At 43.9% G+C, this 22,360-nt stretch overlaps 1 pseudogene; it reads right to left on the bottom strand.

Annotated features, from left to right (window-relative positions):
- Window positions 1-999: 999 nt before the first annotated feature.
- On the bottom strand, window positions 1,000-21,563 carry LOC120835998 (annotated as a pseudogene).
- Between the last annotated feature and the right edge of the window lie 797 nt (window positions 21,564-22,360).

Raw genomic sequence — 22,360 nt, 5'->3', positions numbered from 1 at the left:
GGCAGTCAGACTTTATCTGATGGACCATCAGATGACGTCTGACGGTCCATCACGTTCCACCAAGACTGCTGACTGGCAGTCAGTGTCCCAAATTACGTATCTTGATGGAATTTTCAATAGGGAATGCAAGATTCTATTTGCAACTTAGCAACAATTCGACTAAGCCGCGTGCTGAATTTATGCACAAGAATAGCCAGCTCAAATAACAAGCTAAGAAACAAATCGCATTAGTACTTTGAAGTATTTACGAACCGAACCTGCCGTAATTAATTACTTGGTTTAATGCTATAGAAAATATTCGTAATAAAGCAATCCGAGCAGCTCTAACTTATTTGTGTCGCGATGAATCCTTACCGAGTCAATACCTAGTTTTATGAATAACTTGATACAAAAAATTGTCACAATTTCCCGTTGCATATTTTTGACAGATGTGCGACAGAAAAATGCAATGGAGGTGTTCAAAACCTCTACTTAAAAATTATACGCGGCAGAAGTTTTAATGTTTTGGGGGATTCAGCTTCAAAGTCACACGTTAAAAAAAGCGAAAGAAATGGCCGTTGAATAATTCATGACATATTCCCCCTTTTTTTAGTTTTATTGATCAATCTAGTCACAAACAATGACTATTTTAAACACTGAAACTACAATCTGACACACCAATGAAGTGATTTGAAGGAAAATTAGCCAAGTTGTGTTGATTAGTATATTTAATGTAGGCGCTTACCCCCATCTAATTTACGCCGAGACACAGAAATATAGAAAAAGAAGGAATTGATATAAACACCTTTTTTCAATATGTTGTCGTTAAACAAAAATGACAATGTATAAATAAAATGCACCGAGGAAATTTTTTCGTAGGAATTTATTTACCAATTCCAGAAGTTCAAGAGTGTTTATTTACGGACTCCTACCATAGCCATCAATTAATTTCTCACAACATATATTTTTCCGTATTTGAGGCTATATTTCAAATCGAAAGCACTCGTCACAAACATTTACCTATGTTTTTGAACCTCCGGCAACGTCAATAGAAGCTCCGGTCATGTAAGACGTTTTGGGGCTGCACATGAACAGAATTGTTTCCGAGATTTCGATTGGCTGCGCGATACGCTTCATGGGAATCGTTGCCGCTAGCCTCGTGGTTATATCTTTGTCTGAATACTTCTGAATCATGGGAGTGTCCGTAAGGCCGGGCAGAATCACATTCACCCGAATTCCCTTGGTCGCCAGCTCAAGGGCGACGGACTTGGTGAACGCAATGACGCCCCCCTTGGAGGCTGTGTAGGTGCCGAGTCCTGGAAAGCCACCCTTGCCAAGTATGCTGGCAATGTTCACAATGGCTGCTCCTGTTACATTCCGTGATAGCATGTGCTTGACCGCTTCTTTGGTCACCAAAAATGTACCCTGCAAGCAAAAAATGCTGCATTCAAGTTTGAGGTTGCCATGCGATAAGACCAGTCTAATATAAGACCTATTTTTACTTCGAGAGCCATTCACATTACAAGTAATATTGTGTATTTTAAGTATATCTAGAGAATAGAAATAAAGGAAAATAAATAATTCCACTAAACACATCCCGATGCAGTACAATTTAACAACCTCAATATTTTTATTTGAGGATTTATCTCCTCGCTAACTAACCATCTCACAAAAAAAAAAAAAATATATATATATATATATATAAATATAGTGCATTCACCTTGTTTTGGAGTCGCGCTTTAAGGATAGTTATCTGTACGATAACCTCTTGTTTGATATTTATCAGTTTATTATTTCATTGCTGATAACTAATCAGGATCTGCGACAGCTACTCGATGATATTAAAGACGATCTATATAAATATTTGTCGGTCTGTATGATTTAATATTTAACACCTAAGAACCATATTTGTCATCGAAGAATAAATTAGCGAATTTATAAAGAAATACATGTTATCAAGGGGAAAGGTGAAATAGCAACAAACAGAAATCAGGAAAGGGTTCTTCAGAACAGAAAAAGCCTGTCTATACTATTGCTTATAAATGTACGAGACCCTATACGCAGGAAAGGTTGCCGCGTGCGAGCTGCAGTTGGAAACGCAGTAGACTGCCATGAGGTGGAACGGGGTTAAATTTTGTCCCGCTTGCCTCCGATCTTGTGGAAAGTTCAAACAACATGTCATTGGCTGCCAATCCGTGTTCTGTTTCCAAACTTTCGTGAACGCACCACGTACGTGGATGCAGAGACAACGCGCTACTTCGTAGCAGTCACCCCTCAGTAGACGGCACAAGATACGGTGGAACTTTTTCTTTTAAAGTTTGCAGGCACAAGTTTGCCCCGTTAAGCACTTATTTTGGATTCTACGTGTGTGCATCTTTTTCCATTCCTAGCAATATTTTGAGGAAGGTGAAGACGTCGACGGGGCAGCGGCGCTCATGGTCATCTCGGCGTAGGCTCCACGAGCTGGCTCGGCCTCCTTAAGTCATTCTATCATCTGTCATCGCGTGTCGTGTTTGCCACACTGCCGACGGTATCTTCGTAACACTATAGGTGCTTAAGGTTCAAGCAAAAATATTTTAGTAAAATAGTTTTTCCCTAGATGCTTGTGACCTATATAGCAGACCCGGAAAATAATTATTACATAAAAAATGGAGGTATGTTTTCACTAATAATTTTGGAAGAGTAAACTAAACAAAAATGCCTCTCATCGAAAAAAGTAAACATGCTGAATTTTTTTTTTATTTTAAGATAGCAGGTTTTGGTATTTATTTTAGATTTGTGTTAATCGCTTTGTATTACATTCGTGTAATGTAACAAAGTACGGTTGACCTAATAAAAGTTATAGTCCTTTGTTTTTACCAAGGTTATATCTGGGTTTCTCAAAAAAAGTTTCCCAATAAAAAATTATTTCTACTTCTGTAAGAATATCTGGTCGCAGGAATTACTGCATATGTCCGAGAAATAGGTGGGATTATGTCTCACGACTGTGTCACACGTATTTCTTCACATACCCGTTTGATTTACCGACTTTACTTCCAAGAGTTTACTTAGCACATTATTTACTCTGATACACTTAGTGTTACTGAATGCAATATTTCTTTCTTTTATACTCTTCAAAATTATAGGAAAGGAAATTTAAAAAAAAAAAAAAACTTTCTCGACGCAAACGTTGAGACAATCGTGAAAGTTTGTCGAAGTTTAACTCGGAGCTATTGCTGTTTAACACACCCCCCCCCCCTCTCTTTACGGACCTTGGAGCCCAGTGAGGCGACACGATCGCCTTTCGCACGGAAGTACAATTTCAGGGAGTATGTACCCCTTGAAAGAAAAAAATAAACTGATTGACTGATTGATTAAAAAATTAAAGAAATTTGTAAAAGTGCAGGCTATTGCACGTGCTGTCTGCCCTCATGGTGAGCCAATTAAAACAAACGTAAAATAAAATATTATCCAACTTTAAAACAACTCGATATCAGTATATGTAAGTTACGGGAACCTCGTCATAACATGCCGGATGTCATTCCACATCAAACTGGGGCTTCATCTTGTTTGCATTCATCAATTACGTGCCTGTTATATGTTTTCCCTAACAGTTCGCTTGGCGGATACTTTTGTAGTATTAATTAACAAGGTGGTTTGATGAAGGCTACTCCAAGGCACAGTAAACCTGTTTCATTTTTATCACTGAAATAACCTCGTTACTTGAATATATCTGTATGTCATGGACAGGAGCATTCTCATTAATAGAGGAACGCGTTTTAATCATTATGATACGTATTCGGATGCCTAACCGTCGGAAAGACATAAACATTTCAATTATGTTTGGGTAGTCAAGAAAAGGTACAGACAAAACTAAAATATGCAGTGTGTTTAAAACAAGATGAGTCGCTATGCCATACCAATGTTCCTCTACCTTTACCAATATAAGGGTGCGAAGCGCGTGTCGTACGAAAATAGAGCAGATTACGACAAGACACGCAATTAATCATTTTTCCTGCTATTACCTATTCAAGGCACATGTTCAAAATTGATCTACAGGGTCCGATTGAGAAAGGAAATCCCTGCTTTTCAGCCGGCAGAAAAAAAAACTATGTTTCGAAGAATGTTGAATTTTCGGTAGAATTTGACGCAACAAATATAAACCCGAATGAAAAAGTTTGAGAGCATGAACCTACTTGGATCAAAAGATAAAATAAAATAAGTACTGATCTCTACCAGCCGATGACAACCCCGGAGAAATGGGGAACAATCGTGTCTGCTTTGCGTCGCATCACATAGATGGCGACATTAGTCTGTCAGTGTCAGAGTCGTATATACCGACGAAAAGGCAAACAGCGCACAGTAAAAAGGGACTAAAGGAAGTGCAAACAGGACAAGCGCTGGCTCAATTTCAGTTGAGAGTCAGCGCTTGTCCTGTTTGCACTTCCTTTAGTCCCCGTTTACTGTGCGCTGTTTGCCTTTTCGTCAGTATGAACCAACTAACCCACATCGCCGCTCTTATTCGTATATACCGAGGGAGTCTGGCTTTCTTAAAGGGATTTTAACAGCCTGGTAACCACACCAGCATAGTCTGACACCTGGAGGAAGACTAATTCCGTCCGCCATTTTGTGGCTCTGGCTCATAGGAACTCTATGCGATTTCTCAAGAATATACAAGACAAAAAAAAAAATAACGCCCATTTGTGTTATCACAAAATCCGATGGTTCGCGGGCAACAGGCTCCGCCCATTCGCGAAACTCTTTCAGTATAAACGGCTCTGATCAGTGTTAGAGGTCGGTGTCGGAATAACTGCATGGTTTTGGTTTTGGTTTTGACGCCAAAATGTTGTCGTTCAAAACTTTCTTGTGTTTTACTTGCACACTGTTGTTTTTTATTCAACAAAAAGAAAGAAAAGAAATGGTACACTCTCGTCCTTGTGTGCATTTTCTGAGATAGAATATTCCTCATATTAATTATTCTAGCAGACGTCACCCGGGTTACTTTCGCTTCTGGAAGCCAGATATTGGCCCTCCTGGTGATAACGTTTATCTTTTGTCTCGTTCCGCTGAATTGTCGTGCCTTGTAAAGCAATAAACTCAAAAGCAACGCATGGTTGTTGTGATGTAGTATTCAGAAGAAAAAGGCCTCAAGAAATTTCGCTATCGATAGTCGATACCGACGCGAGCGCCGTTGCAGGCCACCGTCAAAGACAACGATCTGGAAGTGGGTTTGGCGTTCCGGGGAGCCGGGTGGCATCGCCAACAAGAAGCACCTCTTCGCCAGCAAGCCGGAAAAAGAACAGCCCTTCTACGGGATCTTGGGAGCGTTCAAAGCAGAGGGCCTGCATCTTTCGACGAAGAGAGCGGCACTTTTATTTGGCGTCGCTGTTTTTACTGTGCGTCGGATCATTTACGGGAAGAACATGCGAGCTATACAAGGCACAAGTTCTGTATAAGCTGAAGCCTCAAGCTGGATTTTTACTGCGACATCTGGACGTCTGCCGCGAAGATATTCCAAGGATCGAGTCCAACCCCTTTTCATTCCCCGCCAATTCGGACTTTCTTATCTTCAGAGACGAAGCAGTGTTTCACCTTGACGGACAGGTCAACTGACAGAACAGCCATCACTGAAGCGGCATCAACCCGCACTGGATAGTCGAGAATGGGCTCTTTAAATGCGGTAGCTTCCAATAGCGGTCAGATCGGCGGAGTCTGAATGTTTCAAATAAACATGTTATATCATCAACAAGAAAAAAAATAGAAAGTCAGGATGCATGGGAGCAGCACAAAAAGAGAGGAGCCTATTTTTGGTTAGAGTTCGATCAGGTGGCTATATATTTTTATATCTCTAACTTCTTTTTTTAGATATACATATTATTTGCGTCCTTTTTTTCTTTGGTGGCAAATATAAAAGAAAGACTAAAACAATTGTGTACATTAAACAAATCGAAAACTAAATTGATTTTGTTTGTGTTTTAGCATTAAGAATATCAAAATTGTATTTGAGATTGATACGCCAAGTAGCCACAGCAGGGCTTTCGAAATAGCCCTCCAACCCCTCCGTGTACTCCGGATCGGAGCGAGGAGGATAGCATGACGCAGACATCTTAACATTTCCGCAGTGCAGATATCTAGACATTTCCGCGCTTTCCTTAAGCCATACCCGAGCATTCAAATTCGCTGCAGGCGTTCTGTAATAACCAGCACGCTCAAGGCAGACGTAACCTCTGGCTATGACGTCACACCCAGCGGTTATTTTTTTTCTCGCGTTCATTGATGCTTTGGGTCAAATGCCTCTAAAATTCAAACTCACTGGACGAAAATAGACTAAAAATCACCTCATACTCGCTTTTTAAGAGCTTTCTTAGCTTTGGTTCAAAAAAACAAAAATAGGAAGAAAAGGGCCAATTTAACAACGTAGTGAGTCTATTTACGTATCACGTCAAGAGTCGTGAGCATTCTTATAATTATTATTATTACTATGGGCAGTGTGTAGGTAAAACACCGGAAAATATTTAACAACGATCCCGATTCGCCGCCAAAAACCAAAAGTAAACCCAGTGCCTCTGACACTCACGGAGTTGCGCCGCCATGTATGGGATGCGATGCTAAACAGACACGATTGTTCCAATTTTCTTCGAAATCGTCGTCTCTATCGTTTTTAAATATTTGATCCCCGTAAGTTAATGACCTTAAACTTTCTCCCTCTCTCTTAATTTGAATGCGTCACATTCTGGTAAACTTACAGCTTTCTGCTCGCGTAGTTTATTCATGCGTTCAATAAACTTGGGGTTATTTTTCTCGAACGAACCCTGCATATCTGACGGCAGCAATCGAAGAGTATTTATATACAAGATACAATTGTATAAAATACGTTATTTCCGAAATGCTTCGTTTGAATTTAAGACGAAATTCAATGTGCATTTATTCTAGATACAAGACGCAACGATCTCAGAAATTAACCACATAAAACAGCATTGTTATAAAGAGTGAAGGCTTATTGTCGCTGGTGATCATGAAACAAGATAGATCCAGTATCGTTTGAAAGATTTAACTTTAAAAGCACTTGAAGCATAACAGGTGAAGGCCGTGGCGTAAATGAACGTTTCTATAAATGTAGTTTCCATAAACATTTGGTCTCGTAACCACTACTGATTTACCTAAAATGTGGGTGAATGGAGTACAGTATACATGTTTGAAACATTGAACTGCTAATCAAACCGATTTTTTGGCTATTTGAAAGAACCGAATAATACGGCGTTTGAATGTAACGAGCTCAAATTTTGTACAGAGGTCACCGAAGAACGGGTATTAGGTGCATATAAATTACATTGGACAAAGTTTCTGTCGGTTACAAATCAAGAAGGTAGCGGCAAATGCCCCTCAAAGGGAATCTTGTATTCCTCCGCCACCAGTCGCGTCCCGTTGTTTCCGTGACGTCACGACCTGCCCGAGCCAATCTTGTTCTGGCAAATGTATATCTTTAACATGGCTGCCGGGCAGAGTTTCTACGGCTCCAGTATCTTGCAGCAATTATTTTGTTTTTCAATGGGGTTTTTCACTTACCCGAGCATACGTCGCTAAGTCGTAACCGCGTCCACTTTTATTCGCAATAGGTTCTGCCGACAGCGTGAAAATCCAGCGATGGAATTGCCATCGAAAATTTCGATGCTGGAGTAAAGCCTAGCGTCGTACATACGTCGAACGCCGTCTGCTTCTCTGCCTCAGGTTGCGCCTCAACATCGTGACGGCATCGGCTTTTCTTCGCAGTGGTTTCCGTGGAGCGACGTTAAAATACAGCAATCACCAAACTCTTCTTTATTAGTGTAGTGGGCTGTGCGGGAGGGGCATAAGTGAACCACGAACACAGTAACTGTCTTCACCCGATTTCGACCGCATCTTTGCTGGCGTTAATAAATAGCTTGTCTACTGAAATGACGCCTTTGAAGCAGTATGTATTCGTAAGTGAAATGTGGCGTCCTTGTCAAGTTTCCGCGTCGCAATCAGCTGTACGGCAATCTATGACTGCGATAGTACCCGCGGGTGCACCCTGTTACATACATGTGGAATACAAATGATAAAGCCACTGATGCGTATGTTACAAAACATCTAATTGACATTGTTTTGGACGTTAAGAAGCTGATGTCTTCTTTTGGAAAAATATATCAGAGAATCTGAGGGAACCAGATTTGGTTCTCTCAAATGCTTCCAAACATTCTGCTTGCTCTTCAGAGGCCCTGTCAGTCGTATGTTTATGCTTCGTAACCCGGGTACGTGACGCGTGTACCTGCACTCGCGTCGTGTCGCGGCCTGAGGTATTATCGGTAAACACGCACCAACCTTTCCAATTTACTTTAGAAGGAAAAGGTGTCCACAATATTGGATCGCAGAGTTGGTTTGATAATTTCTGAAATATGAAAAGTATGTAAATAAAAATTTATTGCAAGGGCAGCTTCCCGCTCCATGAATTGTGGCTTTCTTGTGTGCGAAATATTTGTTTAAATCAAGAATTGAAAACATACCGAATACTCAGATGTCCTGATCTTGGTCCGAATGCAAGTGGCAGAATGATTTGTCTTTATAAAAATAAAATCATCAATGTTTGAATCAAGCAACAGCTCAAACCGCCTAATTACATTTCTGATGTATGTTTATCTCTGCATTATACCAGGCCGTAGCCGCGAACGAGCTCTTCAGATTCTGCAATCATCTTCCTGGTCTGCCTTGACAAAGACAGACTCGTGTAAAAAACATATTGAGCTTCTTGGAGGCAACTTTGCCGTCCTCATTGTCAGAGCCTCCATGGAACCATCGGAAAGAAGGGTTTCTGTGTTTTCATCGACACCTTTCAAAAACTTTTTACGACTCTCGTTTCATCGACACAGATTGTTTCATTGATACTGCCAAACTGTGGTGTGAAGTTTCATCGACACACAAATTGCACGCTGTAGGAACATTTTTTTGCGTTTTTCACTGGGCACATGTTAAACTATCCGACCCACCCAGTTCACGACGCTTTGTGGCGACAGTCTCCAGCAGTTCATTACAAAAATGTGGACCACTAAGCACACCCGTACATGCCACTTCAGAGCAGCGTGTAAGGGTGGTCCTCCCCCCGTGCATGTACCCGTACCCTTGCTCACCAACAAACCAGCGCACCCCCAACCAAACAAAAATCTTTGTCGACGAAACATAGCAAGTTATGTCGATGACTGAGTGTCGATAAAACAACCTGTTGATAAAACGTCGCAGCGTTGATGAAAAAAACTGTCGGGGAAATGTCATTTGATGAAATGATCAAGTGGCACCGCATAAAAATTCTGTTTCTGAGCCGCGTTACTTAAACACTACCGCAGGCATCATTTTTAGATAGCCATTGCCAGACAAAATGCACTCTATACAAAAAAACGAAATGAATTTTACGCCCCTCTGCTGTTAAAGTTCACGACCTGGAATTGGATAAGGAGCCATCAGGCAAATTTGAAATGGTTCTGGATTGGACAAGATGGACTCGTTATCGGCATTATTGGTGCAAAATTATGACGAGTACAGCGGGCTCGGGCCCGAGAGCTAAGGGTTAACGTGGGCCTCCCCAAGCCGATGGGTATGGCGAGTGCACACCGCCAGTGGGAAGCGATCACCTACCTACCTGATCTCGTTGCAAGCCTTAGATTTCAGCCTTCGAAGGGTTCTGCATGATCCGTCGTATGGGATAACTTCTTAGCAGCCCATTAGACTGATCCTCCGATTCCGCTCCAACAGTACATCCCCAGGCCTTCCAGGAGGCGACCCACTTAATCTGGGTACGAGAAGGGACCCCAAATTGTGATGTGCACTATATATTTGACCTCTGGGCCAGCTGATGGGGGCACTACAGCAGCACCATTAAAAAAGGGGATTACGCCTGTTACAGACTATAGCATCACAAAACCCAGAAATACCTCTATTCATTCTAAACCAGCTTTAGAAGCCACCCAAGCACTCAAAAACAACCTTTCGGAACTTCACGACTCTATCCTCGGCAACAAGTCTGGCTGCAATCTGTGCATTGTGGTTCTTATCGGCTTTAAAAACGTTTAATTTAATCCTCTACATTGCACTAGTCCGGAAGGCTCAAAACTGAGTTCTCTATGGAAGACCGCTTCACTTAATCACAGCGTTTCTGCAAGACGGGCAATATCAAGCTTGAGTCGAACTGAACTAGGCCCAGTTACTGGCATTGGCATTCCCTAGATCCCCGTCCCCTCACCAATCCTTCATCAATGTTGTAGCCGACTTTTTCTCACGTCAAGCAATCGGTGCTGTTTTTACGATATATTTCAAGCGAGTACAATGGCGCCTCTTAAATTCAGGAAATCTATGCCACACCCCTTCAGACCGCACTTCGGCGCACAGGGCAGGCAAAGTTGGCTAACACCTCATCCATCACGAGGTGTTAGCCAACTCGCCGAAGTGCAACCCAAGAGTCATAATGGCCGTCAACTTCAAGGGAACTCTCGACGTGTCTATTATGCTTCGAAACGGAGCACTAGCACTGTTATTTTGCTCTCCACTGTGCTAACACAAGGTATTGTTATTCCCAGGGTGGCCTCAGTCATGTGAATGGCCACCGACGTCCAGATTATGCTTCGAAACAGACCATTGGCTCTTATAGCTAGCTGCCCGCAGTGCGGACGCACGTTTTTGTTATTCTCAAAGCGGCCTCCGTCGTGTGAATGGTGACCGCAATCCAGTTTATGCTTCGAAACAGATCATTGGCAGTTAGAGTTGGCTGCCTACAGTGCTGACGTACGTTATTGTTAATCTCAGAGTGGCCTCGGTCATGTGAATGGCCACCGACGTCCAGTTTATGCTTCGAAACAGATCATTGGCAGTTAGAGCTAGCTGCCCACAGTGCTGACGCACGTTATCGTTATTCTCAGAGTGGCCTCGATCGTGTGAATGGCGACCGACGTCCAGTTTATGCTTCGAAACAGATCATTGGCAGCTCAAGTTGGCTGCCCACAGTGCTAACGCACATTACTGTCATTCTCAGGGTGGCCTCGGTCATGTGAATGGTCACAGGTGTCCAGTTTATGCTTCGAAACAGATCACTGGCAGTAAGAGTTAGCTGCCCACAGTGCTGACATACATTATTGTTGTTTTCAGAGGGGCCTAAATCATGTGAATGACCATAGGCGTTCCTTTTAGACTTCGAAACAGAGCACTGGTACTGCGATGTCGCTATCCACTGTGCTAACACACGGCTTTGTTATTCCCAGAGGCCTCAGTCAGGTAAATGGCCCCAGACGTCCCATTTATGCTTTAAAGCGGATCACTGGCAGTGATCTGTTGTGTCGTTTATCTTAGACAAAAAAAGAACTTATTTGCAATCAAAATTCTATTTGTTGCGTAGCAAAGATGTTTAGAGAGCGGGAAGGGTCAATATGGCATCTGATGTCTTTGCCGTAGATGGGCTGCAAACTTCTGTTTTCGTGAAGTTGAAATCTATACTGGTGATTCTTGGCACAGTGCAGTGTATAGACTAGCTTAGACATTATCGCAACAAAAATAAAAAAGTTTGTCTGGTAGCTGCATATCGAAATGCTATACGGCAACGAGCAGCGAAGCATGATAACATGAGACACAGGAGGTTAGTGGTGGTCAAGAACAACAGTCCGATTTTAAAGCATATGAGTGGTCCTTAAAATGACCGTTTTGTGTTCCGAGATGTTCCACGCTTTCTCATAATGGTGACGTTAAGCTTCGTCAAGGGGCTCGACACCAAACAGGTAACTCTCGGATGGGGTGTCCTCTCCATCCAGCTGGATGACGATGGGCTGGATGTGGGCACTTGTGGCACCGCCTCGTCGGAACGTTGCTTCAATGTCAATAACGTGCCTGACAGCATTAATCCAGTTGTCAGTGGTGACCTTGTCACCTTCGTTAAGGAGCCTTTCCACGTCGACAATCTTGAACGTCGTGCTTCGGGCGGCAACACCGTTCTTGATCTGCGCCCGTATCAGTTCAATGGGGTTGAACTCGCAGTGATACGGTGGGATCCTGACCACAGTGCAGCCAGCCGTCTCGGCAGCAGTGTCCACACAATACTTTAGGTGCTGTGGCTTCACCAAGGCCACAATGTCGAGCAGCTGGTTCTTCAGCATCTTGGGGTTCCATGAAATGTTTTTAGACATCAGCCACTGTCGGATGTCGTCCTTCCGGGAACTCGTCGTCGGCACTACTTCCAACCGCCGTGAATGGTAAGAAGCGTTGTCCATGACGATAACGCTTTCTGTCGGCAGTTTGTCGAGGACACCGTCGAACCACTTCTCGAAGCGGGCGCCATTCATTTGCTCGTTCTAATCGCCGGTCTTTTGTCCACGGAACACGTCCAGGAAGCCGTCGACGAAGCCTTCATCGCTGCCGATGTGGGTGACAATAAGACGCTGGCCTTCCCCGACGGCTGCTTGAGGCCAGTCGAAAGACCATGCATGAAGGCGTCGTGAGACGCGGCCGCGGTCGTGTCTACCCACACACTTGAGACAGTGTGCCCTGCCGTCACCCACGTCTCGTCCAAGTAGAAGATCTTCCGACCATCTTGTCGGAGACGTGCGATCTCATGCAGGTACCTCTGCTGCCAGGAGAATATGTCCTCTCGTTCAATCAACCGGCAGTTTCGTTCCCTCTTGTCATGCTCGAATACGATGTCGTGGAGAAGGCGACGCACAGTCTAAGCCTTCAACGAGGGAAGTTCAGTGCTCGCGCAGAATTCGGCCGTTATCTTCTTGACCGTGGGGACCTCGTTCCGTCGAAAGAAGCGGTGGACGCACGATCTCAGCGCGCACAACGTGAAGTCGCCGTACCTGACTTTGCGCCGCCTCTTGCCTTCACTTGCTGGGCGCTTCCAAGAAGGTGTCACAACTTGTCCCTCGGTTTCTTTCGCCTGCTTCCTAATCTCGAGGACGGTGCGTACACCAACGCCAAGCAGTTTGCTGACTTTGATGCTGGACTCCTCCACAGTGAGGCCGGGCTGGCCGGGCTGGGCGGGCGGTTCGTGTCGCACCTGAACGTACGCGTTCATTATCAGCTGCTGTGCAACTCGGTTGAGGACATCGCCGCTCTTATGCTTCTTGTAGAGGCGCCTTGGCGTAGGCGGCGAGGCTGCACCAGACTTTCTTGACGAAGAAGAATCGAAGGAATCGCATTCCGCTGTCTCCACGTTGAGATTCATAAGGGAAAAGGAAAGACGACTTCGGATTCGTCAAAAGGCGTATCGTAGCAACTTTCAAAACCCGAAACGCAATTTTTTTTTTTTTTGACAAACGCAGGAAATACACGGAATGTACCTAATTCGAGTAGAAAGGTCATCAAACTAAGACCAACAACCATATATGCATTACTTATAAAAGTAACAATTTTGTTGCACTGAAGCCTTCTTTTTACGTCAACCTTCCGAAGCGAGTAATTTGCCTCGGCTAGGTGGCGCAAGCTGCCGCCCGCTACAAGGTCTGTCTGTAGTCAATATCCATCCATTGAAGCAGAAGGGGCGTTTTCAGCGAACTGTTTTCTTGACTGCGGAGGCGTCTGAAGCGGGCGCATCACGTTTATGGGGAGGGGCTTCTACTACCTCCTTAACTTGTAACCGACTATAATAAGAAGTTAGAAATCATGCACTTTAAATCCCTACCTACGGGGTCCGCTGCTAACAAACGGCGTCTGGGTGGCACAACAGACGTCAGATTGCGAAACGTAATATTGCAGGCGGCCACTACGGGCGCTTATTCCATCCTCGGTAATATTGACTTGAAGTAGATAGTTTTGTTACTTTGTATAGAAGCGAACGCGAGCGCTATGCTTTTCCGTTTACATTTTGTGCTCCATGCTGCGCGTGCACGTCGTTTCCATGCGCGAATCAAAGACCGCATTCCAAGAGCGCGCACGTGCTGTGTGCAACACACAATGCTAACGCAAACAAGCAGCGCCTGCGTTCGCTTGTATACACAATACTAAATCGAATCTTGCGTACACGAGCCAACGCAAGCGCTGTGCCTTTGCGTTAGTGCTACGTGTACCATATTGCGCATGCACGGAGCCCAGCTGCTTCCTGAATTGCCACATGGGGACGACACGCATGCGCATCGTGAAGCGCAAAATGCTAACGCAAACGCTCACAGTTTGCGCTTGCTCCTGTACTCAATAATAAAACTCTAATAGCAGACGGCTGTTCTTAGTCAGAAGTGATGCGTTCTTTTTCTGAGCGCATTGTGAGTGCAGGTTATTTTTTTATTGTTTTGTTGTTCCAATAAAATACACAAAATTAGGACAAAACGAGAAAACCTAAAATAAGTTAGCTTTAGGATCTTGTCGGAAAAAACTTCTTCGGCTGCATGCCGTCGTTTTCTTTGCACTGTCGTTGTTACCGCGTCCATACTTTTTGTCTGCAACTTCGGTTTGTGCTGTTTTGTGGTGTAAGTCTCCTTCATGATGCGGGTAACGCCCAACATGCGAGTCAAGGTCGAGTTCTGGTACAGGGGGCGGCACAGGACGAAAGAGGTCCGCCGACGTTTTAGGGCACAGTTTCGGAGGCGACCTCCGAGCTCCTCTTTAATGCTACGCTGGGTGAGGCGCTTCACCGAGAAGAGAAACCTACAAAACAGTCCACCGACAACAGTGGTGTGACATCTGCGATTGGCACTGAAATATGTGGTACCCCCTGCTTTTGCCGCCGACCCTCAGCTGCCTCTGCGCAGGGGACAACCGAGATCAGTCGGCTGTTGCGCCAATCAGACACCTTTTTTTAGCAGACGGACGCCGTAGATAGTGAAACGAAGTGATGGATTTCTAACTTTTTACTCATGTATTTCTTCAGAGAAAGCCTTAAGCATCAATGCACATTCTTCGGTCCCCTCTGTGCATAGTTTTAGCTAGATACGTTCAGAAACTCGCAATCACGTTGCAATTACACGAAAATACAAATAAGTTTTAATTCCAGCCTCCAGTATACGAGGAGAATTTAGGTGAATACGTTTCATGAAAGCTACGTCAAACTAATATCGCGTTTTAGGAAGCACTGAAGCGAAATACGGAAGGCATTCATGGACAAGGATAGAGATTTTAAATGCACACCTCTTATAACAGAAGTAGAAACCTCATTTGGCATACCGTTTTTTTTTTTTTTTTAGCTTTATAGCTTTTATTACTCTGATATTGAGGAGACCTGATTCTTTTTGTACTGCGGGTAAAGATTCGTTGGGATGTTGGGAATGGCAGATTGGCATAGATAGAGCAGGTTCCAATTCCTCGGTGTCAATTATAAAGTGGTGTACGGGGACGAATTCGAAAGATTTCAGATTGTTATGTTTAACAGTATTTAATTGGGAGACTATAGTTTTACAAACTACGCACAAATAAATATTTGTATAAACTTTTGGGGATTACGGCATGATTGGCATTCGATAAAGCGTCGAATTCCACACAAAAATCGCCCTTTTTTGCGTGTCTGTGGAATTTTGGGGCTTTTAGGAGTCCACCATGTTTTTTTTCTTACTTAAACAAGCCTATGAAATAAAAGATGGCCCATGTCGTGTGGCGAACTCCCACCTAAGAAACGGCAGGCACATAAAACCAAGACCTCTTGAGCCCTCAATCAACACTACAGAATTCCTCGAAGATTTGGTGCGTGCACTGCTCGCCCTCAATGAGGCGCCAAGCCGCGACTGTACACGAATGAAATGGCTTGAGTTTCGAGCGAGAGAGACGACGGCGACCCGCATTTTCATCCACACCTTTTCCGCGACCGCTCCCTAGGCCTGACCATACCATAGGGTAAATCGTCAGTGCAAGAATCTCCTGGCCTCCTCCTCTCTACAGGGAAAGGGGCCAAGGCCATCGTAGTTGATTCCGATCCTTCCACCGACCAAGCACTTCAGCTCTTGCAGCCAACACAAGTTCGTGACTATGCATTTCTTGGAGTTACCCACGTTAACGGTAACTTGTTGGTATTAAATAATCGTATATTATACTTACCCTGCATGATACATTTAGATATATTCGTGAGTGTGTATATTGAGCAAATAGTTTTGTAGGTTATCTCTATACCACAACTAAACCCGTAAAGTACAAGGCAATAAGGACAACTGGAAGCAAGCTCAGTGATTCACCTATAGGTTGGTGTTGATTGCATTGTCGAATATTTCTTCGCTTAGATTTACGAGCGGAGTAATATAATGCAGAAACCCCGCATTGTTGACCACCATACTGATGTTCATTTCGTATTTAGTTTCGATGCCTTCGAAGAGATCTTTGACTGAAGTCGAATTCCGAACGTCCACGTACAGGGCCGTGTGGTTAAGGTGTTGGTCTGCAAGTAAAAGTAAGTTTACGCACCAATTAAATCAATAGATTATTAATTTGAAGAAATGTAGAGGGTGTTTGAAATGTATTCGGGCAGTTTTTTTAATGCTTCAAAGGTACGTTAATGCAGCCTATGCGGGTAAGTTATACGCCCAGGGCTACATAATATATAGGTGGCTAATTGGTAAAACACGTCGGCTAATAAACTATAGCCACGCGCGTTACCGTGCGAGCACGTGCGAGGGGAAATGGTTACCATGCTTGGCTTTCACGCGGAGTCCCCAGGTTCGATTCCCGAGTGAGGACACTTCTCATAATTATATTTCTTTTCTTCAGTTTAGCGTCCTCCTGACTGTCGGATCAAGTTACGAATCGTCTACGCTCTAAACGTTCTACGCCGAAGGATTTAGAAACCCACGTGGGTACAAGAGATACTCCACGTGGCGGTCCGATGTCAGTCTATGCGCAACATCGCCACTCCAAGTCCTCCTAGATAACAAAGGTGTAGTGCTGAGTGAGATGGCGTCATCAGAGAAGGCCGACGACGGACAGAGATTGGACACGAGTACTGGGTCAATCTCTGTCCAGCTTCGAGTTAAGTTTGAGCCGAACATTCACGCAATCATGCCGTGTCCATCGTACATGTGTTCAGCGTTGGCCTTAGCCGATGTCGCAATCTAATTCAGTAGTACGGCCTTGTTATCTAGGAGGCGTTGGTATAGCCAACACCTTCTAGATAAAAAAAAAGTCCTAGTGCTGATAGAAACGACTGCGTCAACGTTCGGCTCAAACTGGACTCCAACCCGAGCGCTTAAGCGGCACTGTTTTCCAATTGGTATCCAGCGTTGGCCTTGACTAGTGTACGCAAAAACGTCGGCCGTATACGGCCTTGTCTTCTAGGCGGTGTTGCCTACACATGGATAACTTGAGTTAGAGAAGTGGAGAGCGAATGATGACGTCAGAACGCCGAGCTCTTTTTAAAATGATTAATGGGTTTACCTAAAGCTATCTATCTGCATTTGTCTTCACTACACTCGTCAAATTCGTTCGAATGCGAAAGCCGAACGCCGGTCGCCTGCGTTTCCGGTTCTATGGCATTCGGCGCGTGATACTGGAGGCAAGGGCAGCTAGCTTTAGGTTTGTTTACCCACTGATCATTCGAACCAGTGCCCGACAATCTGACATCCCCGCGTTCTCTCGTATCGTCCTCGCCCTCACTTATGCGGTGTATTGCCAGCGCTCGACCCTGCTGTCACGCCGACATTCCACGCCTGCAACGCTTATTTTTCTCTTTTGATTTTGGCACGAATTTGCCAAATTAAACCACTACTTATTTTGGTTATTGTCTGTTTCTCTTCCGGTGTGCTAGTTGTGCCAAAACGCGGATTATAATCTTGGCATCTGGGTGCTGGCAGCGCTAACCTTATGCCTGTTGCACTAGTGGTAATGTTGGCGCACACCGGCACTTCCCACGTGCCCGAAATCTTTTTGAAGTTTATTTATCTAGTAGTTTAAGTGACGCTCAACAAATATTTAATGGGAACTGTAAGTTTCCTTTCCATAATTCAAGACATAATTAGTAAATTTCAGTTAATTATTTGACGCGGTGTGAGGAATGCTATGAATATTATGACCCACACCTTTCTTGTATGCGCCGCCTTTTCCACCGCTTGGTGGCGGGTATGTCGACGGGTCATTTCTTGATACCGTATTTTATAAACTGCATTTATTTCTTTTCTGATCTAAAATACTGAACAAAAACTACTTTTATAAATAATTGAAACAGTTCGCGCCACTTATATTTTGTATTTCGGCTAAAAGAAGCTTTTAGCGGCTCTAACCAGTAGTAAGCCTAGGACCAAAGACGTCACATTTCGCGCGCTTTCGGCACTGCGGATCACCCCATTAAATGGAGGAGGTTTCCGCGTCGTCCGGTTAAAATGTGACGCAGTGATATTTAGTTACTCTCTCCGTGCCCGCTGGCTTGCCCGAACTTCAAGAGAAGTAGAAACCGCAAAAAAGGTTGGCGCTTAAGCATGATTGGAGGGGCCCTGTAAGGAAGGCATTCAAAAGACTGCGCCACGTTATAATAATTCTCTTTAGGCTTTACTGCGTTGATTATATCGGGATGAGCCCTGTAGCGTGGAAGTGAGTGTCAAATGCCCGTATGCATTTGGATGTAATAAAGATGGTCAGACTCAGAACGTCACCGCTTCTTTTCAGCTATGTACTGCCAAGTCAGCTGCTTGGTCTTGCAAAGCATTCTGAACATTGCGGCACATCCAGCGAATACCTCACCTTCAGATCCGTGCATGCGTGCGATTAGAATAGAAGATTTTAACATAATAACTGTCGCTTCACAAGACTGCCTGTTGGCATATTGGATGTGTGCGTGTCGAGCTGAAAATTCTGGGTCCTGGAATCAATCCTTTTTGAGGGACGTTTGGAATTTGTGCTCTTTCTTCTCAATTCATCCACTTATCGCCCTACCGCGCATGCGCATTCGTTTCGTGTAATTGAATGGGTTTTCGCAAAGAAGGTCGAAGGGAAAAGAATGCGATCGCATAAACAAAAAAAGCCGCAAAGATGTGAATAAAGTGTAACCTGTTTATCGTTTTGCAAGACAAAAGGAAGGACGAGGCTAGTAGGAAGGAAAATGTTAACGATCGAATTTACATGCAGTTTTGGGTAAGTTACTTTTAAAAAGTAATTCGTTACAGTTACAGTCACTTTCAGTAAAAAAATAGCGAAGTTACCGTCACAGTTACCGCAACAAAAGAGTGACTCGTTACAGTTATAGTTACTTCTAAAAAGTAACGACGTTACTTTTCAGTTACTTTTCTATAACACGAAACATTTAGAAAAAACTAGAAAACGCCTCTCATCAAGTTTTATTGCATAAAATTAAAAAGTGCGCTTTTGACTTCACATTGTAGCTTAGCAGCAGTTGCTTCTCGAAATTAGTGTTAGAAAGTTTTCCTCGTTTGAATGCGGACACGTTTCTGCCCTTGCAGAACAGGCGCTCAACTGGCGCGCAGGAAGGAATTGTACGGGGGCAAACGCGGCCAGCTGAACTTAGGAAAAACGAATATTATGCACCAACAAGCTCAACTACAGCCCTTTACTCAGAAACAAACCTCGCGAAAACAGCAGTAAATTTCGCCTCGACTGTTGACACCACGCCGGAGTAGTAGCGCAAATCAAAATACGAGACATGCGCACTGCGTAGTAGCGGAGCTAATCAAGATACGAATCATGCGCAGCGCCCTCCGTGTGTATTGTTGATTCACGGTTGATTCACCCGATTAAAAAGCGTTTGCGCAGAAAAAAGAAAAACCCCAATCTAAATAGTGCTTTAAGATACTAAGATGTAAGTATTGAGTCACAAAGTACATGCACGTGCGTAAAGATAACTGATTTTTTTTTTCATCAAACCTAAACGTGGCTATATTCGGGTTGGGACTCGCGAGACAGAACGTATTCACAAGTTCGTGTAAGGGCAACTTCACACTCGAAATGTCGGAAAAGACAATTTGGAAAATGCAAGAAATAGCTAGATTGTACTCGTTCACTGATATATTACCGTATTTACTTAAGTAATAGCCGCAGTGTTTATGAAGAAAGCCTGAGTGTTCGCCTTTTCGCAAAGAACGCAGATTGCCAATCACCGCGTTCGACAGCATGATTCCAACTGTTTACAGGGCAGAGATAACGTCTTCGGGCCAAGATACCATCTTTGGAGATTGAATTTTTGTATGAAAAATCATATTCTCGATCTGGTTATGCACCGCGTTATTTATGCGCAACGCAATGATTGATTGAGTATGTGTTTTGTGAGGAAGTAGACGAAAGGGCCTTGTTCATAAATAGTGCGGCAATTACTCAAGTAAATACGGTGGTCATAAAATAACTGAAAAGTAACGACAAAAGTAACGTTGTTACTTTCATCGTTACTTGATAAAAAGTAATAGAACAACAGTTAGAACTACAGTTAGTAACGCGTAACTAGTAACGCGTTACTACCCAAGACTGTTGACTTGACAAACTTTTGACACAGCTAACGAATGTGCACACCATTCCTTGTGTGGATATAAAATGTACAGTGTAAACGGACGGATTTGAACAAAACCGTTTGAATCGGGCGATATCTTGCACCACCTATAACCTTATAGTCCGCTTCATCTTGTGTCTCACCGCAGAGAACACTACGGGTCATCCCAGCCAAACCAGCTATGTACACTTAGCACGTGACTACACTTCCCTTGGTCACGTCGCTTTCTCTCGAAGGCAACTGTAAACTAGTATGACCTTAGGTTGGCTTCGATGGCTCATAACATCCGCTGTGGCCGGACGTAAGGTGAAAAGGGGGTATACCACCTTGCTCGAACGCCACGGGGAGTGACGGATTGTCAGAAGATGTTGGTTCACTTGTCGCTGTTACTTGTGTTTTCACAATTATTTGCCATGTTATGGACGTAGCAACGGAGAGTAGGTTTACGGTTTACAGATCAGGCTTCGGGTGGCACAAGATTCTACATATCCAAAACGTCGATGCACGTAAGTTACGGGTTTCTGTCGAGTGGATCCAAAAACCTGGAAGTATGACTGCTTCGTTCAAGAAGCACAAGAAACGAACTTTATTCTCCAGAAATAGCTCGTTAGACTGTCCTTCTCAATGCCGCTGCTCGCTTTTGATCCTTAAACTTTCATCTTTTACTTTTCTGAACACAGTTTATCGGAACTTAAAAACAAAAAGAAAAAAAATACAGCCCTTGTATTAGTTCGGCACTTGCATCACAACTCTTCTATTGCCCGGTGAGATGAACTGGGTTCATTCATCTATATCAAACATTTTCCGGTTGCGAAGAGACAAACCACTGGGTGTGCTTTGCTGCTTTTGGTAAGTTTTGATTCTGTTGTGAAAAAACAACCAAAAAAATCCATTTTCAAAATTCGCGAATGCTGTTAATATGGTCATACGTACTTGGAAGCGTTGTAACGGTTTCTGATCCTCTTGTTTTGTTGATATCAGCTATGATTACCGTGATATTTCCCGAGCGAGTACCAGAAACACTCCGCCCGATGCCACTGCCCGCACCAGTTACAAGTGCCAGTCGACCGACCAATTCAAGTGAGGATGTTCCAGCATCGTTCCGTGGCTTTCCGACATCCGCCTCGCTATCACAACTATCAACATCGCCGTTTAAGTTACTTCCAGTAGCTAAGCAGCCAAGGAAGAGGAAGCAGGCAAGTTTGTGATTATTTAACATGCTGCTATTGTCAAAGAAACGTGGACAAGTCCTTGCCGCCACGTTATATATATAGCAATGTTTTTGCTTAATAATTTTTTTATATCTCATTCACAGATGTGCGTAAAAGAAAACTAAACAAACAAATTCTCGTCTAAGATTCGATGTAGTGAAAATGCCAAGAGAGGCTTTTGCGCGACTACCGTTTTTGCGGAAATGATAGAAAATCTTGCTTTCACAGAGCAGCTAAAAGGCCTTAGGTGTACATCCGCTATAAAAACAAATGACGGTGTTGCCTTTCCTTTCCGACAACCCGCCTCGGCAATCGACATAACGCAAACACGTTGATTCAAAACGTAGTCAAATGTAGTAAGGTGGTAAGCTGGGTGAGGTTGTAAACGTTTAATCTGATGAAAAATTGCACACAAAGAGACGAAAACAAAAGAGAAAGAAGACAAAACAAACAAACAAATTGGTCCTAAGTTTTTTTATACAGCGAAAGCTTAGTCTGCCAGAACATGGCGACGTTGTTACGTACTGTAGATGAGCAATTTCGCCAGTGCAGTACGGCCGCTAGCCTGGGGACTTTAACGTGTACCAAGCAGTATGGATATGCGACCGCACGGCGGTACGGTGCTCATTCAGTTCGAAATGGGCAGGGCAGAGGATTGATCCTGGGATCGCCAGGTTCTGCAGCGCTAGCTTTCGCACCACGTGCTCCGAACTAGTTTGTGCTAGCCCACTCGGCCCCCGAGTGGGCTAGCGCACGCCAGCATACCTCCTGAACACAACATCAACCGGAGCCTACTCATAACTCT

Source organism: Ixodes scapularis, unplaced genomic scaffold, assembly GCF_016920785.2.
Source record: "Ixodes scapularis isolate PalLabHiFi unplaced genomic scaffold, ASM1692078v2 PGA_scaffold5__190_contigs__length_132052651, whole genome shotgun sequence".
NCBI lineage: Eukaryota > Metazoa > Arthropoda > Arachnida > Ixodida > Ixodidae > Ixodes > Ixodes scapularis.
Note: the sequence above shows the minus strand (reverse complement) of the source record. Positions and strands in the feature narration are given on the sequence as shown.